This window comes from Peromyscus maniculatus, chromosome 22 (assembly GCF_049852395.1).
Source record: "Peromyscus maniculatus bairdii isolate BWxNUB_F1_BW_parent chromosome 22, HU_Pman_BW_mat_3.1, whole genome shotgun sequence".
Classification (NCBI taxonomy): domain Eukaryota; kingdom Metazoa; phylum Chordata; class Mammalia; order Rodentia; family Cricetidae; genus Peromyscus; species Peromyscus maniculatus.
Window position 1 is genome coordinate 30,743,875 of NC_134873.1, and position 17,301 is coordinate 30,761,175.

The 17,301-nt window shown below is 49.4% G+C and overlaps 1 protein-coding gene across 6 annotated transcripts in view; it reads right to left on the reverse strand.

Annotated features, from left to right (window-relative positions):
• Nucleotides 1-17,301, reverse strand: part of Greb1 (growth regulating estrogen receptor binding 1) — a 136,737-nt gene that overhangs the window by 70,423 nt on the left and 49,013 nt on the right. For 5 of the 6 annotated variants that reach the window (XM_076559616.1, XM_042266786.2, XM_076559615.1 and 2 more), the window contains exon 2: nucleotides 14,823-14,906. The exons of the other annotated variant lie outside the window; for it this stretch is intronic. The gene's annotated coding sequence lies outside the window, so the exon portion shown is untranslated. The remainder of the gene's footprint in view (nucleotides 1-14,822; nucleotides 14,907-17,301) is intronic. 6 annotated transcript variants of the gene reach the window in all.

Consider the following 17,301-nt stretch of genomic DNA (forward strand, 5'->3'; position numbering starts at 1 on the left):
TTTGAACTTCTTAAAGATCTCTTTCTGACTGGTGCCTGAGGAGCGCAAGAATGCCGCACACAGCAGTGAACACACGAGCCCTGTCTGTCCACATGCGAGAGATGTAAGGAAGCAGATCACGTGGCTCCTTTCTTGTATGTCCTGGCTTTTCTTGTCTAGTATAAAATAACTGAGGCGTCGCAGACTAAGCCCTGGGCAGCAGTTCCTGGCTTCTGCCTGTAACAGCACACACACACCAGTCGGGAACTCCGGTCACCACTCAGCAAAACCCGGCCATCACTTTTTGTCTTAAGACGCGTGCAGTTAAATCCTCCTCTTCCTTGCCCCCTCCGTGGTGGCAGATCAACCTCTAAGATGTCACTGTGGGACTGAAAAGGCTCCAGTTCCCACCTGAGGGGGAATGAATGGTGTGTGTGGGGGGGGGTTTCCTGGGGGAGGGGGGCAACAGCCTTCCTCTGCCAGCCCAGTCAATGGAGCCCATTAACCACTTCCTGCCTGTGGCAACAATTACCGCCCACAGGCCCCTCCACCACGGGAATGGCCTAAGAATAATTCAGGAACTCACCCCAACAAAGGGAAAGTGCTCCAGAGTGGAGAGGACACCCCAAAAGACCTCGGAAGGGGTCTTGGTCTCCAGTCCACCAGTGGCTTTGCTTTGTTCTTTTATCTGTCTCATATTTCAAGACATTCACGAGAGGGTTGGGCCATCCTTGGGGGGCCTCGTAGAGGTCTCAATTCAGGGTTAGATTCACACTGGGGGGGGCTCTTAATTAATTCTTAATTAATGTAGTTCTTAATTCCGGGTGGCCCACCTAGGCTGCCACCATTAATAACACCACAAACGCCTCCTGCCTTGTCTGAACAAAGCCAGGCTCACAGGAGGAGTTTTCTATCGGCACACGGGTTCGAAGCCTTGCAAACCCTGCCTGCCCACAACCCTAGCCATTTGCCTGGTGATGCCAGACTGGCACCCAGAGCCCAGAAACTCTGCAGCCCAGGACAATTGATGCCTAAGGTGAAGAGAAGAATAAAAAGGAAGAGGGAACACAGATCCTCCTCGGGGGCCAGGCTCCAGGCTGCTCCCCTACTTCTCGGGAACGGTGACCGTGGAATGGGCATTCCAGTGCGAATTTTACTGCCCATGGATTGACGCTGGAGGTACAGAGTCTGAGGGAGCCCTTGTTGAAAGGAAAGAAATGGGAGGGGGAATTCCGGGGAGGAAAGGGTACATAATGGCAGAAGGGTGACAGCTGAGGAAAGTCCTTACGTTCAAGAAATGCAACCTTGGGAGGGGGAGATCGGGTGGGCATAAACAGCATACATTTTATACATGTTTGAACGTGTCAAGGGGCATATTAAATTTTTCTTTTTTAAAAAAAATTTTGCTCTGTTCTAAGCAATTAACATAGAATGAAAGTTTTTTCTGAATGGAAGACGAACATGACCACAAATTTCAAGACAGGCACGCATAAATCAGAGTGTCGTATTCTCCTCACATTGCAATGTTTACTGCTTGAAGGACACAAACTTCTTGGTATCTAGCAGAGACACAGGACGCTGGAGAGCAAGGTAAACACCATCATTCCCAGCACGGACTTCTGACCAGAACAATGGTTTTTAGCATCTGGAGCAACGTAACTCATGCACAAAACATCTGGATTCGTGGCTCAAAAATAACGGATCCATCTAATCAGTGATGTAGAAATAAAACCGACCAGCTGTTTTGACCATGCAGCAAACATACAATTTAAAAAAAAAAAAAAATGTTCTCAGGGGGCCAGCGAGATAGCTCCGTGGATAATAATGATTGCCACCAAGCCTAGGGCTTAAGTTCGATTCCTGGGGACCCACATGGCGGAAAGAGAAAACCAACTCCCTCAAGTTGTCCTCTAATGTCTGTGTACACGTACACACACACACACACACACACACACAAAAGTAAATGTTTTTTTTGTTTTTTTTTTTTTTTTAAGTTTAATGTTCTCAAGCAAGGCTGTAAATTCCACTGCTTTTTAAAGGTCTCCTAGGGTCTAAGACTGAGATCCTTCACTTCCGTCACATTCCACAGTGATGGAGTCATCGGCACACTGCCCCCACTCAGGCAAATAACCCCACAGCCATCCTTATGCAGACAACCCTGATTACAGGCAGTGGGACACACACGGACACACACGGACACACACACACACACACACACACACACACACACACACACACACACACACACAAAATGTTCTCTGATCAAAGTCCTCCCTTATCTTCTCTAACCTCCTCCTCCCACTGAAGTCTTTCTTCTTCCCAAGTCCCCTCCGACTTTCATGCTGTGTGAGCGCGTGTGTGTGTGTGTGTGTGTGTGTGTGTGTGTGTGTGTGTGTGTGTAATTATAAAAGAATATATTTTGGACCAGCTGCCAGTAGCTTATGCTTTTAACCCCAGCACTTCAGGAGGCAGAGGCAGGTGGATCTCTGTGAGTTCAAGGCCAACCTGTTCTACAGAGTGAGTTCCAGGACAGCCAAGGCTACATAGTGAGTCTTTGCCTCAATAAAGAAAGGAAGAAAGAGAGAGAGGGAGGGAGGGAGGGAGGGAGGGAGGGAAGGAAGGAAGGAAGGAAGGAAGGTTGGTTTTCTGTGAATACATAGTTTTCACTTCTATGCTATGGACACAATTGTTCAACGTTATGCTTTACCTCTTTTTTTTTTTTAAAGTACATAAAATACTACAGAAAGTTTAAAACTATAGTAAATGCTTACTGGGATGAAAGAGTTACCCGTATCCTCACTGCTGAAATCCAGTTACTGTTGACATTGGTCGTTCTAGAGTTTTCTATGCACAAGATTTTATTGACATTTATAAATAGCGCTGGTTTTGGGGCCAGCCTGGTCTATGGAACGAGTTATAGGATAGCCAGGGATACACAGAGAAACCCTGTCACAAAACACCAAAGCTTAAAGAATCTTCTAAGTGAAAGGCCAGTTAGTCCCTAGACCCTATTTGACCCTTATAAAACCATTATTCTCGGTTTTAAAGGGCTGGAATGGCAAGATCACTCAGTGGTTAAGAGCACTGGCTGCTCTTCTGGAGGACCCGGCTCACAACTGTCTATAATTCCAGTTCCAGGGGATCTAAGACCCTCTTCTGGACTCTGCAGACACCAGGCACATGTGTACACAGACATACCCGCAGGCAAATACCCACACACATAAAATAAAATAAATTTAAAAAAAAAGAAAGAGAGAGAGAGAGAGAGAGAGAGAGAGAGAGAGAGAGATTTTATCCTAAGCAAACACTGACATTTTAATATCTACAAGCGGATAGCGATAGAGAAAGTATACAACACTCCCTATCAGCAGGCGCTTTTGGTATCACAGCAGTGAGGACACCCTGGGAGATAAGACCGGAGAAGCGGTGTGGAGGAGATGACTAAATGTCAGGGCCCTTTGTGTTGTTCCTACTGGACCACAACCCGACAATGTGGGCACTTTCCACATACCACGGTAATGTTCTGCCTTCTAGACCGGTCATGGCCGTGACATCCCCCTGCCAGCTAAGGAAGGGTGAGCTGGCCGGAGGGAAACCTATGTGCCTTGTCAGAAGTCTCCACTTGACCGTGAGAGCCAAAGGCCCAGACAAAAGAGTCTACTTCAAGATCAAACACCGGCATTTCAAAACTGCTCAATGGGGCAGGCCAGACGGCTCGGCGGGAAAAGGCCAGCAAGCCCGATGACCTGGGTTTGATCCCTAGGACCCACGTGGCGGACGAAGAGAACCAACTCCCACAGGCTGTCATCTGCTCATGAGGGCCGTGGAACACACATGCGCACATCACACACACACACACACACACACACACACACACACACACACACACACACACACACGAGTATATAAATGCAATTCACAACTTCTGCCCAGTGCCTCATGGACGGAAGTCAACGCCCCCAGAAGGCTTCCTTGGGCTAACGGTTCCCTCCCTGCCCTGTCTGTCTGTCTGTCTGTCAGTCTCCCTGTAACCACAGATGCAAGGTTGCAGAGAGCCTCTGGAAGTCCCTCGCTGTCCTGACACAGCAGAAGCCCAGTGGCCCACATCACACAGCTGAGCTGTGGCAGTTTCTCCCAGCACACTCTTCACCCCTCAGAATCTGAAGCCCCTCCCTGCCGGAAACTCGGTCAGTCGGTCAGGCAGAGTAGCAGCCACATCAGAACGCCAGCCATCCTCATCCGCTCACAGAAGCTGGGACGAAGCAAAGGACTTTCCTCACAGGCTCAGCTCAAAAGTGAGGAGGGCTGAGACGGGCAGATCGGTCATTTGAGAGTGTGAAAAAGATAGCATCCGGAAATGCTTGGTGGTAAGACCTGTAGCGTGGTCATGCATTTCTCGCTAAATCAGAGCATGCCCATGTTTAAAGAATTCGAATTTCAGATCCTACTCAGCCAATGACAACCGGTCCAGCAGTCCAAAGGTGACGTAAGAGAGAGAGAAATGTGCAGGGCCATCACAAAAACTGCTGAGAAATTCTTTAACCTCAAAGCTCAAGACAAAAGCAGCCAAAGGATAAAGACCAAAACCACAGACAGAGTAAATCCTCCAATCAGCATTCTCAATGGGACGCTGTACTCAATGAAATGAGACCAGAAGGCTGCAGAACATGGATACACAAAAACAAAAGTGGACTCTTCTAAATTGCTTAAATCTGAATTTTTTTTTTTTTTTTTTTTGGTTTTTCGAGACAGGGTTTCTCTGTGTAGCTTTGCACCTTTCCTGGAACTCGCTTTGGAGACCAGGTTGGCCTCGAACTCACAGAGATCCACCTGCCTCTGCCTCCCCAGTGCTGGGATTAAAGGCGTGTGCCACCACCGCCCGGCTTAAATCTGAAATTTAAGCTCTAGAGCCTGAAAGCAAAGTTGAAGTTAAGAAATCAGAGGACAGGGCCAGGTGGTGGTGGCGCATGCCTTTAATCCCAGCACTCAGGAGGCAGAGGCAGGCGGATCTGAGTTTGAGGCCAGCCTGGTCTACAGAGAGATTTCCAGGACAGCCAGGGGCTACACAGAGAAACCCTGTCAAAAAAAAAGGAAAGAAAGAAAGAAAGGAAGGAAGGAAGGAAGGAAGGAAGGAAGGAAGGAAGGAAGGAAGGAAGGAAGGAAGGAAGGAAACCAAAGGATAGAAGAGATAAGAACACTTAAATTATTTAGTTATTAAATACTGAAACAATTATAATATCAAGCTAACTTTCTTTAGTAGTGAACCATGTCATTGTCCTGTCATATTATTTCCAAGACAAGAGGAAAAAGAACAACACCTGGCTGGCCACAGTTACTACAAACATTTCATAAAGTCACTATGACCATTCATACATTTAATCATCCTCTTCCCCCACCCCCCATTTCAAGAAAGATGACCAAGACCTTGGCGGAAAAGGTCCTGGCAGATGCCAATACCAAAGGAAAATGCTCTCATGTTTTCTTTTAGTGCCTTTATCCTGTTGACATGCTAGAAGATACTCTTTGAGGTTGGGAGGAAGAAGAAAGAAAATTGGACACTAATCTGTAAGCTCCCTAGGAGTTCCAGGAAGAGGAACAGAGGGAAGAGAGAGCAATGGCCCTCAAGAAATCATCTAGAGAACGTTCTAGAATGGTAGAAGATTCTAGATCAAAAGGATCCTATGATCCAGCACGATGAAAAGAAAAAAGATACAAACCGAGATGTGTAGCCACAAAATATTAGGTCACCAACGAGGAAAAGAGAGGAAAGGAAGTCACAGTCTAGATTTGAAAAGACCCTAAATGGCTCTGGTTTCCCAACAGCAACACCGGACACGTGAAATAACAACATAATACCCTTGAGATCCCAAGGGCACTTTCCTACCTAGAATTGTATACCCCATCGAGATCCAAAGAAAAGAAGAGGGAACCCCTCTTTAGAAATTCAAGGTCCCTAGAAGCGACAAGGAATTGGAGGTCACCATCAAGTGTGCAGCCACGGGGCCTCCAAACAGGGGACACAATCCACCAGACGGTAAAGGTGCTCACGGGTGCCAAGGACAACAGGACTGGAGTCACATGGCCACAGGGGACACAGGGCTCCAGGAAGGATGTCCCAAGGTGACAGACTGGACCGTGTGGTGTCTTACACCATGATGGGAGCTTTTCAAACTCTACCAAAATAAGAGGCTGGATTCACAAGGCCTTAATGTCTAGAAAAGAAAGAGTACCTGCAGGGAAAGCAGATGAACTACATGGGAGGAGCAGTTTTCAAAGACCGTAAGTCTACGAGCAGTACTGACTCACCGGCTTTGAAAGATGAAGGAAAGGGAGGGCGTGTGCACCTGTCTTGGGCATGCGTGAGTCCGGGTACACGCAGGTCTGTCTGGACGTGTGCACGTCACTGTTTATTGGATGTGTGAATTCGGGTGCATGCATATGTGTTGATGCATATATATTTGATAGAGGGTTGGATGTGAGCGTGTGGTGTGTGTGGTGTGTGTGTGGTGTGGTGTGGTGTGTGTGTGTCTGTTCAGGGTGTGTATATAGAAAAATGTGTAATTGCTACAGGATATATAAGAAAGCTAAATTCTCATATTCTACAGTAAGAATGAAAAGATGGTCTAGAAACAAATGAAATACTGCAGTATAGGCATTATTTGGAAATAAAGAAGTCAATTCCACTCCCCCCCACCCCCCAAAAAAGAAATGGTTCCTTGGGCCAGTGCTATGGGATGTCTTTCTGTATGCTGTGAATATGTGTTGCTACGAATGGTTGATAAATAAAGCCGTTTGGCCTATGGCAAGTCTGCTAGGCAGGAAACTGAAGAGAGAGACAGGAAGAAGAAAGGCAAAGGGGAGAGAGAAAGACGCCAGCATAGCCATGAGAAGCAAGGTGTAAAACACCGGTAAGCCACAGCCACGTGGCAATTTATAGATTAATAGAAATGGGTTAATTTAAGATAGAAGAGCTAGCTAGCAAGAGGCTTGAGCCATGGGCCATCCAGTTCATAACTGATCTAAGCCTCTGTGTGTTGACTTGGGTCTGAGCGACTGCAGGACTGGGCCCACATAATCCTCATTGCAGAAACCTGTCCGTCACAGCAACAAAGAACACACAAAAACATATAACTTCAGTGCAGCTGTTTTATTCATTCACTTCCATCATTTTCCAGTACATTTTTTTAAAACATTTTTTTTTTGGATATGCAATGCATGTTTGTGTGCACATCCATAGAGGCTAGAACTCAACATCAAGTGTCTCCCTCTGTTACTCTCTGTCTTTTTTTTTTTTTAAGCAGGACCTCTCACTGAGTCTGAAGCTCAACAAACACCAGCAGGCTACTGAAGGAACTATAGAGATCCTCTTGTCTCTGCCTCCCCAATACCGGGATTACAGAGGGCAGCTTTTTAAGTGGGTCCCTGGGATCCGAACTCAGGCCCTCAAGCTTGCACAACAGGAACTGTACTCACTGAGCCTTCTCACCATTTTACAGTATAAAATGTATGTTTTATAGCATAAACAATACATAAGAACACTTTAATCCACGCATTAAATGTGTAAGTCAGTAAATACGCTTTAGATACACATTACGAATACATACTTACACTTGTTCTCTTCATGCCCCGTGGGGCTGGGCTACTGAAGACCCCAGACACCAACCACTCAGAGGAGGCAGGTGTGAGGGGAGGCGACAGCGAGGTATGGAGGATGAAGTGTGGGACGGTGACAGTGTTTGGGTGCAGCCCACGTCAGATGAGCCCGGCTGGGGTTATAATTCAGGTCCCCAGCCAGGACGTTGCCCCCTGTTACAATCTAGAACATCTTTCAGCAGCTGACTCTCCTCCCCCAGGTATTTACCGAAGACCTTACTGCTCTTTGCTCCAATCACAGGCGAGAGGAAATTTCCCGGGAAAATCAGGGAACAGGCTGCACACCGGCCGTTTTTCCCTCTAGAGCACAGGCCCGTCCAGCCACCGTTTCTACATGGCCGTCCTTCAGCTAAGGCTTCAGCCGGAAGTCAGCACTGCTCCATCTCCTCCCCTACCCCCCAGGAAGCTGTCTACATCTCCACATGGGCCTGGATTTATTCTCCCAAAAGCCACAGAGACCCGTCCCCTGTCTACCAGCTCCCCTGAAGGGCCGCTGCAGAAGCAGGAAAGAAGCTTACTGTTGTTCCCATCCCCTCCCTCGGTCCCCATCTCCCTCTGAGCCTGAAATAATTGCCTATGGAGAAAGGTCCTCTCTCCACCGTCCTGGCCACCCCAGGCTCCTAGAGACGGCACCACTTGCCTCAAGACTATCAAAGCCCAAGTTCAGAGAGTTGGTGTGGCTGGGCGGTGGTGGCACACGCCTTTAATCCCAGCACTCGGGAGGCAGAGCCAGGCGGATCTCTGTGAGTTCGAGGCCAGCCTGGGCTACCAAGTGAGTTCCAGGAAAGGCGCAAAGCTACACAGAGAAACCCTGTCTCGGAAAAAAAAAAAACAAAAACAAAAAAAAAAAAAAAAAAAAACAGAGAGTCGGTGTGTCTCAAGCCACAAATGCTTCTGGCCTGACCTCTGCCTGCCCTGCTCCTGGGAGAAGCAAAGACCATTCTCCCCCCAGGATCACAGTCTGACCCGACAGTCCAGTGCTTCCATGGTCTAAGCCTGTTGCATGGCCGAAGTGTCTCATTCCCACCTCGTGCTAAGAAAACATGGACAGGTTGCAAACCTGCCCCGAAACATCCCTCAGTGATGCAAGCAGTACAGGTCGTCAATGTGAACACTGATGGTGTGTGCTGCCTTGGCAAGGGGTGGGCAGAAGCCACCTTCCAGGGAAAGGGACAAGGGGGGGCGGGGGGGGCAGAAAATTCTATCTCGGCTTAATGTCGCCAGGCCTCCTGGCACAGTTCCAGCCAGAAAGGATTTTAGGGGAACCTAGTGAGATGGCATAGAGAGATGGGGAAGCATGAAGACGTCGCTCTGTGTAAGGCTGTGGAGGGGCCCTGCTGGCTTCCACGTCTGAAAACGGTGAGGGGCTAGCAGTGGTCTCAGCAATGCAGGAAATAGCAGCAGCAGCAGCAGCAGCGCAAGGCTGGCATGAGTGACGCCAACAAACCAGGCCTCCCTGGCCCTCCAAGTCCTCACCCAGCCCTACAAAGCTCCCTGCATGGGGCCTCGTCCCATGCACCCCACCCCTGTCCAATCCCCCCTACACCTTGAAAAGAAAAGCCGGGCTCCTAGACCAGGCCCTGTGCATGGCTCCCCACTGGCCTCCCTTCTCAGCCTTCCACCTGCCCTCTGTTCAGAATGCAGTCCAAACATGCCTCGGGGCTCCCTCTGACTTCCAGCTCTTTCTGAAGACACAACCCCCAGAATCTCTGCCCGCCCTCCGAGACCATAGATGAGGGTGGGCAGAGGCAGCCCAGGGGCCACAAAGCCCCCAAAGTCTCACTGTAGCACCCTACATTCCAGCTACCACCAACTCCGACTCCGTCTTCCAACTTGTGAACAAATTCTAACTAGAACAATCCTCCAGACAACACCCAAAGACAGGACGGCTTTGTGTCCAATGAGCCCAAAGCTTGTGCGTACACGCATGCGTACTTTTGTGAACGCGCACTCACATGCCTGCTTAGGGAATGCAGGAGTCGGTTCTCTCCTTCCACCACGTGGGTCTGTCTGGTGGATCAAACTCAGAATGCCAGGCTCAGCAACACGCGCCTCTACCCTCTGCGCCACCTCAGTGACTTGAGCCCAAAATGTAGAACAGGACAGAACAAAGCGATGCCTTCCGAATATGACATGCTCATCCCTCCCAGTCATTTCCAGCAGGCTTTGGTGGCTCCAACACTGCTCCATCAGTAGCAAGCTCTGAATATATGATATGTCAATCAAGGCACTAAAACTGCAGAATTGCATCCCATAAACTCTTTGGCGGCCCCGCCGGCAGGAAACGGGGGCATTCGAATGGAGATTCCCTGATCTGCCTTGCAGGAACTATGAACGCCACAGGTGCTATGGAGGAAAGAAAGTGGGGGCTGGGAAGGCGCCCCGTGACCAAGCTACAAGCCCTCCTCCCCTGAGCCTGCCCAGCCCGCGAGGAAACCGCGCTGATTCATGCGCCTTTTGCAGACATCTGTTCACAGAAGGTCAGGGTGATTTTTTTTCCCCCCTTTTGGAGAACTTTGAGTGCTCTCAAAAAGAATGACCAAGAGAGCAGCTTTTCATTCTGGCCACGGCGAGCGGTCAATGGAAGCACAAAGCTGGGGAAGACGTCACTGGAAAAGCCCCCCTCTCCAGGCAGGGCCAGCAAAGTGGACTCGAAAAGAAGTGTCTGAAAGTTTCCTTCGTCTGCCCTTTGTGATAGCCGCGACTGTGGCTTTTGCATCCACCTTGCGCAAAAACACATCCTTTACCTCCTTAGATACCACAGCAAACAGCACCGAGGACATAATTAAGCGAGCTTCCCTCGGCTTACGGATCTCACATTCTCACAAAGGCAATGCCCTGCAGCTAATCTGCTTACCCCTAACCCATACTGCCATACATAAGCAAAAGCCACCGACAGACCTCTTCAACCCCAACGTCAAATCCACCATACCTCACAGAAAGCTGGTCACTTCAGGCAGCCCCTAAACCAACCAGTTAAGAGCGGGTCGCGAATCCCCCCCCCCCCTCTCGCCCCGTAAGGGCTGGAAGCACTCAGTGGCTCCCTGCCTCCCTCAGCCCCTGCCTTTGATCTGCCTTGGAGAACAGGGCACAGGACAGGACAGAGTAGGGCCACTCTGTTCCACCCTGATGCACAGTGGGGAGCCCCCGGCCCTGGGGGAGGGGAGGGGTGGCGGTTGACCTGACACCACAGCTCAGGAGCCCTGACACTGAATGGTATCAGGACTAGTATCTGCAGCCACACCACGGCTCCAACCGCTCCCCACAGAAAAGAAAGGGGACTTGGCAGTGGCTCCATCTGCCCCCACTCCTGCTGGGTCAGTGTTCTCAGAACAGAAGCTCTTGTGGGTCACTGTGCTCTCCCGGCAGGTACATAACAACTCATCCGTCTAACCACAGGCAGGTCCAACTGGTCCCCTCTTCAACCGTGTGGAAGTTTCTGTACTTGGGAGAACAAAACCAAGCACGCTGGTGTGGGAGAGCAAAAGGTAGCGACCAGAGCTGCTGCGCTGTGCGGGGCAGTGAGAGGACAGGGAGTGTACCGAATGCAGCAGTGGCGTGAACCAGAGGCAACCAGTGTCCCTCAGAGTCACCACCTCCTAAACACGGGGTACACCCGCCCCCCCCGCACCTGGAACTCTCTCGAGAATCGCAAGAGGCGTAGATCTTGTATTTTTATTGTTTCTTTCTGTGCAGGTGTGTCTGTATACGGGGGGCACATGTGTGTGGAGGTCTGGGGACAAACCACATTTGGCTTTTACGTGGGTTCTAGGCATCTGAACTCAGGTTGCCAGGCTTGCCCTGTAAGGGCTGTCTGTCAACCACGGAGCAGTTCCCCTGGCCCTAAGGGCAGGTTTCAGTTCTCATTTGCATCATCTGTTTCTACTACTATACCAATCTTTGAGAAACCCCAGCTAGTATCCAGAGCCCTCTGTACATTCTATACATTGCTTTTATGAATCCAGGACTGAAGATCAAACCCTAATTTTAAAAAAAGGGAACAAGGAAGGTGAGAAGCAACTTTAATCGTTATTTCCCTACAGTGTCAGCAAAGGTAGCTGCTGTTCCTAGATGTTTCTGAGTGCCATTCCCAAAAGTACCAGGCACCACCGGTGGAATTAAGACACCCACCCACCCTCATACCTCCATCCACCCCCCACACCCCTGCCTAGGTAATGGCTCCTAGGAATGGTGGCATCCAGACCACCCAGTCGTACACTTCTGGGGACTGTGGGGCAGCGCCCCCTGGTGGTGGTCCTGCTTGACAAGATTCCAGAACCCTGAAGCAACTTCCTGGGGTGTCTGCCTTCATTCTCCTTCAGAGGAGGATGGAGAAGGACCACCCCACATAAAGCACCTGTGGCCTTCTGCCAGAGCACTGTTGGTAATGGTGGGAAGCTGGGAGCTAAGGAAACCTCCAAGAAGGAGGAATATATTAGGTAACCTGTAACACCCACATACACTGAAAGCTATGCATGAAGGCATTGCAAATAACCGACTTTCGTAGGCTATAACATTCAGCAAGAGAAAGATTTATGGGCTGAGGATATGGCTGAGGAATGGAGAGTTTACCTAGAGGCCACGAGTTCAGTCCCCATGCAAGGATACAAGGAAGGAAAGAAAAAAGGGAGGGAGGGAGAGAGGGAGGGAAGGAGGGAGGGAGGGAGGGAGGGAGGGAGGGAGGGAGGGAGGGAGGGAGGGAGGGAGGGCGGATGAAAAAGATTCAACACCGCTACTGCGGGACTGGAGAGATGTCTTGGTGGTGAGGAGTACTTGATCTCTTACAGAGGACCCGGCTTCGATTCTCAAGACCCACATGATAGCTTTCAACTGCCCTTCATAACTCCAGTTCCAAGGAATCTAATGCCCTCTTCTGGCCTCTGTGGGCATCTGCACACACATGGTTCACAGACATACACATAACATAAAATTCCCATAGCTGGATATTGTATGCTTTGAATTAACACATAGGTGTATAGACATATTCTGATTACTGACCCATGGACTGTAACACAGACACAGTTAAACAGCAGTTTGTTTACCATGCGCTCCGGGTCTAGGAACTGGGTTTGTACTCTTACTTATTAGATGTTCAGCCTTGCGCAAGTCAACCATTATGCGCCTCAGTTTCCCAAATCTGAAAAATAGAGTGAAAAGAAACCCCCGCTTTTTGAGGGGTACTACGTGGATTCCTAAGTTAGCACGCACAGAGAGCCTGCAGCAGTTCCCAGTACTTTAAAACACTGGACACCACAGGGTCACGGCAACAATCATCACCGCTAAGAACTCAATCTGTGAGGACACAGAAATCATAAAGGGGCTGGCAGACAACGCGCGGCAGCTGCCTCCGGCGTTTCTAGGCGGTTCACATTTTTGCTCTCATCTGTAAACTTTTTAAGATGGTCTCAGTTAGCATAAGAAATCTGGCAGAGCAGGTTTTGTCTTCCTTAGGTCTGAGTGGCGGTGGCTTTGCGCTGGCCATGCTTTTCCCTCCCTGTCAAGATAGACATGTGACAGACACAGTTGGGGGGAACTGCGGGGAGATGGCAAGGCAGAGAGCTTCCCCCTCCCTCCCAAGCAGTGCTGCTGGGGGCGTGGTGCGCTGCTGGGGGCGTGGTGTGCTGCTGGGGGCGTGGTGTGCTGCTGGGGGCGTGGTGCGCTGCTGGGGGCGTGGTGCGCTGCTGGGGGCGTGGTGCGCTGCTGGGGGCGTGGTTGCTGCTGGGGGCGTGGTTGCTGCTGGGGGCGTGGTGCACTGCTGGGGGAGTGGTTGCTGCTGGGGGCGTGGTTGCTGCTGGGGGCGTGGTTGCTGCTGGGGGTGTGGTTGCTGCTGGGGGCGTGGTTGCTGCTGGGGGCGTGGTTGCTGCTGGGGGCGTGGTGTGCTGCTGGGGGCAAGGTGTGCAGCTGGGGGCGTGGTGTGCTGCTGGGGGCGAGGTGTGGCTCGCCCTCCTGATTTACATCTCGGTCCCTCCCTTCGCCATATTTCATGTTGCTCTACCCTGAGGGAAAAAAAAAACCTTCCCCACAAACAGAACGCTAAGGTCATGGGCACAGCCATCCCATCCACCCCTACCACATCAGCTTTTATTTTTTTCTTCCTGACCACAAACACTGGAAGTAATGACCTTCAAGAGTCAACGAAGTCTCTGTTTATTCGACGGAATGCTCCCGAGACTATGATGATAACCACCATCAACAAGCAAACATGCCTTGAGTTTCACAAAACATGTCCCTGAGCGGTTTCCAAATCGCTTTAGGATGCAAGGCTGCCCCAGCACCCACCAGATGCTGCCTGAAGATGGGAGCCATACACATACACACACACACACCTTGCTGTGTGTTCCCCGCTGCCATAAACTCCTTCCTCTCTATTCCTATCACGAATTCCTATTCATTCTTCAATACCCAGCTCAAGCATCTCTTCCACAGTGTGGTGGACCTGCTTCCAGCTCTGAACACAATCTTCCACTCCACATTGATCTCTTAGAACAATCAGTCTGTATGCTCTTCTAACATGGGGGGGATCTTCAAGAGAACGGAGCGCAGATGTGTCCATCCCATGCCCACCACAGTGTCTGGGGAAAGAAAAAAATACCTGTGCACCGGGAGGTGGTGGCACACGCCTTTGATCCCAGCACTCTCGAGACAGAGGCAGGCAGATCTCTGTGTGTTTGAGGCCAGCCTGGGCTACAGAGTGAGTTCCAAGATGGCCAGAGCTGTTACACAGAGAAACCCTGTCTCAAACCCTCCCCACCCCCACCCCGTCATATATGTATATATGCAAGTTCTTGGCCCTGAGCTATGACCTCACACAACAAAGGGTATTTGGAGGAGCTTATTTGCAATGACCGCCTTCATTAGGAAAGGAGAATGGGAAGGGAAAAGGAGGAGCTAAGAGCCCAGAGCTACAACAGAACAACAAAACCATGCTCCAAATACCCATATTTAGGCAAACTATGAAAAGCCTATGAATTTCTTGGGCATAGCCAGCAAGTTAAGAAGATGAAATAAATTGTGTACACCAAACTGGTGTGACCTTTTGTGGGGGCTTACGAAAACCCAGGGCCCTAGTGTTCCCATCTAGTTAGACTGCGCTCAGCCTCTTCCCTCGAGTTGGTGAATTCCAGACTGTCTAGGATAAAAAGAACGAAGAACTCATTCAACACATTTTCATCGAGGAATGCATTATTTACCTTTCATTTATACATAACTCGATCAACTGTCATCCTATGGGCTAGGTGCAGATAGATCATCCTTTTCTCTAAAAATGCAGCCAGCTGAAAGAGATTGACAAACAGAAACTTACAATGACAATGAGTTTCTGCCTCCACACCTGACCCCCCGAAACCATCATTTTTTTTTTTAAATCTAGTTTGGGTGCCTACAGGATAGCTCAAGGGTTAAAGGTGATTGATTGCTGCCAGGCCTAACGACCCGAGTTCAATCCCCAGGACCCACATATTAGAAGGGAAGAACCGACTCCCATAAATTACCTGCTGACTTTTCATGTGACTGCTGTGGCATGTGTACACACACATACACACACACACACACACACACACACACACACACACACACACACACGCGCGCGCGCGCGCGCGCAGATAAACGCAATAAGTTCTTTCTGAGACAGAGTCTCACTCGGCAGCCCTGGCTGGCCTGGAACTCACGATGTAGAACTCACAGAGGTGTGTGGGCCACTAACAAAAATAAATAAATAAAAAATAAAAAAGATGATCATGTTTATTTCCTTTTAAGCTTTAAATGGGGAGTTGTTTTTGAGCCACACATTTTAAGGGAAGCTGACAGACAGAGAGAAGCTCAGGCTCACTGAACTTCCGGAAGCCAGTGAGTACACCCTTAGCTTCAGCAGGTGGAGTACACTGAGCTACCCATGCCTGCCTGCAGCAAGTCTGGGAATGGGAATCTCTCCAAAGCCATCTACCAGGTCTCTGGAACCCACTCCTAAGGCCACATGCTAAACTCCCAGAAACCAACATCACCCCCCAAATGCTCAGCAGGGTCATCATCCTGCCAACCCAGTCAACCCCTGGGAACAAGTCTGCCTCCAAATGCCTCCAGAATACCATCTGATTCTGTCCTGGGCTCCCAAAGCCACACCTGTCGGTTGCCCTCATTCCTAAACACACTGGAAAAATCCAAGGGTCACCCAGCATTCAAGGAGAGAATGAGACACAAGAACAGCACCCAGAAGCGACAGAAGTATCCGAAGAGCCCGGGACACAGCAAGGAGCTTTAAGAACGAAACTTAAAAACAGCTACTGTCTTCAGAGAGATTGGGGGTCAGATTCACCTTCCTATAAAATCCTTGCATGAAAAGACTGTCAGAAATATTCTCGGAGGGCCCCAGGGAGGTGACACAGCTCATTTGGGTCCCTGTGGAAGGACCCAGTGTGGATAAGGTAGCACACGGGAGAGGCGGGGAACAAAACCACTCACTTCCCACACTCAGGTCAAGAGTTCTACATCGTATTAGTGCCCCCCCCCCATGCAGCCAGGCCTGCTACCATGCTTGCTTTGGAAGGTCCAGTTCGTATGACCATATTGACATGTGAGGAGTAAAGGGAACACCTCTCGATTTGCATGTGTGCGTGCTTAGGAGTGACGTCCTCTCCAAGATCTACGGAGGTAAGTGGGTCTAAATGGCACCTAGCTGGATTGGGCTACACAGGAACACACAAAACCCATGCACGCATCCACCAGCTACTCCAGCTAGCACGTCGTTATGAGACCTGCCCTGCACATGGGGTATTAGAGTTTCCTACAGATTTCTCTGCTCCCTTCCTCCACGAAAGCACACTAACACGGGCTACTTCCAATGCCCACCTGAATGGGTACGACTTCATCACATTCACTTGGGTCCTTCAAGGTTATCATTTTGTATTTATTGTAGGATATATATATATATATATATATATATATATATATATATATTCCTTAACCATTTGCACATGTGTAAGACATGCTGCTGCCTCTTTTCTTAGGATTTTATCTCTCTTTAAAATGTGCCACTGATGAGACGTTTGATCGCTTTGTCTTTAACCCCATCCCAATAAATGAAGGGTTTTTTTTTTTATCAGTCTCGCATGGTGCAATGATTTTTTTAAGAACACACACGTATTATAAGACAAATGATTGTCTCTCTGTATTCTTTTCACCCACCTCTTGGTGTCAGAAAGTATATCTGTAGTCTTGCATACAAGATAATAGCATGCTTGCCTGGCATGCACAATGCTCTGGTTGCAGGCCCCAGCAGAGTATAAGCCAAGGTTTTATGCCTATCATCCCAGCACCCTACAGGTAGAGGCAGAGGGTGAGAAGTTCAAGGTCATCTTCGATGTTACATAGTAAGCTCAAAGCCAGCCTGAAAGTTACCAGACCCTCAAAACACACACACACACAACTTAAGTTTCCCATTTATGTGTCTATGTGAAGAGCAAGGGATGGATCAAAACGCACAGCATGCTGGTGTTGGTTTTTAAAAAAAAAAAAAAAAAAAAGCCTCCATACAAATTCCACCCCACACACTCCTAATCCAAAACCTTTCCACTCCTGCTTGACCCTCTGCACTGAATCTCTTCTTAGGGTGGGACTAATACTTGCCGTTTGGTCCTACAAAGGAAAGTTCTGACACTCCATGCCATTTGGTCT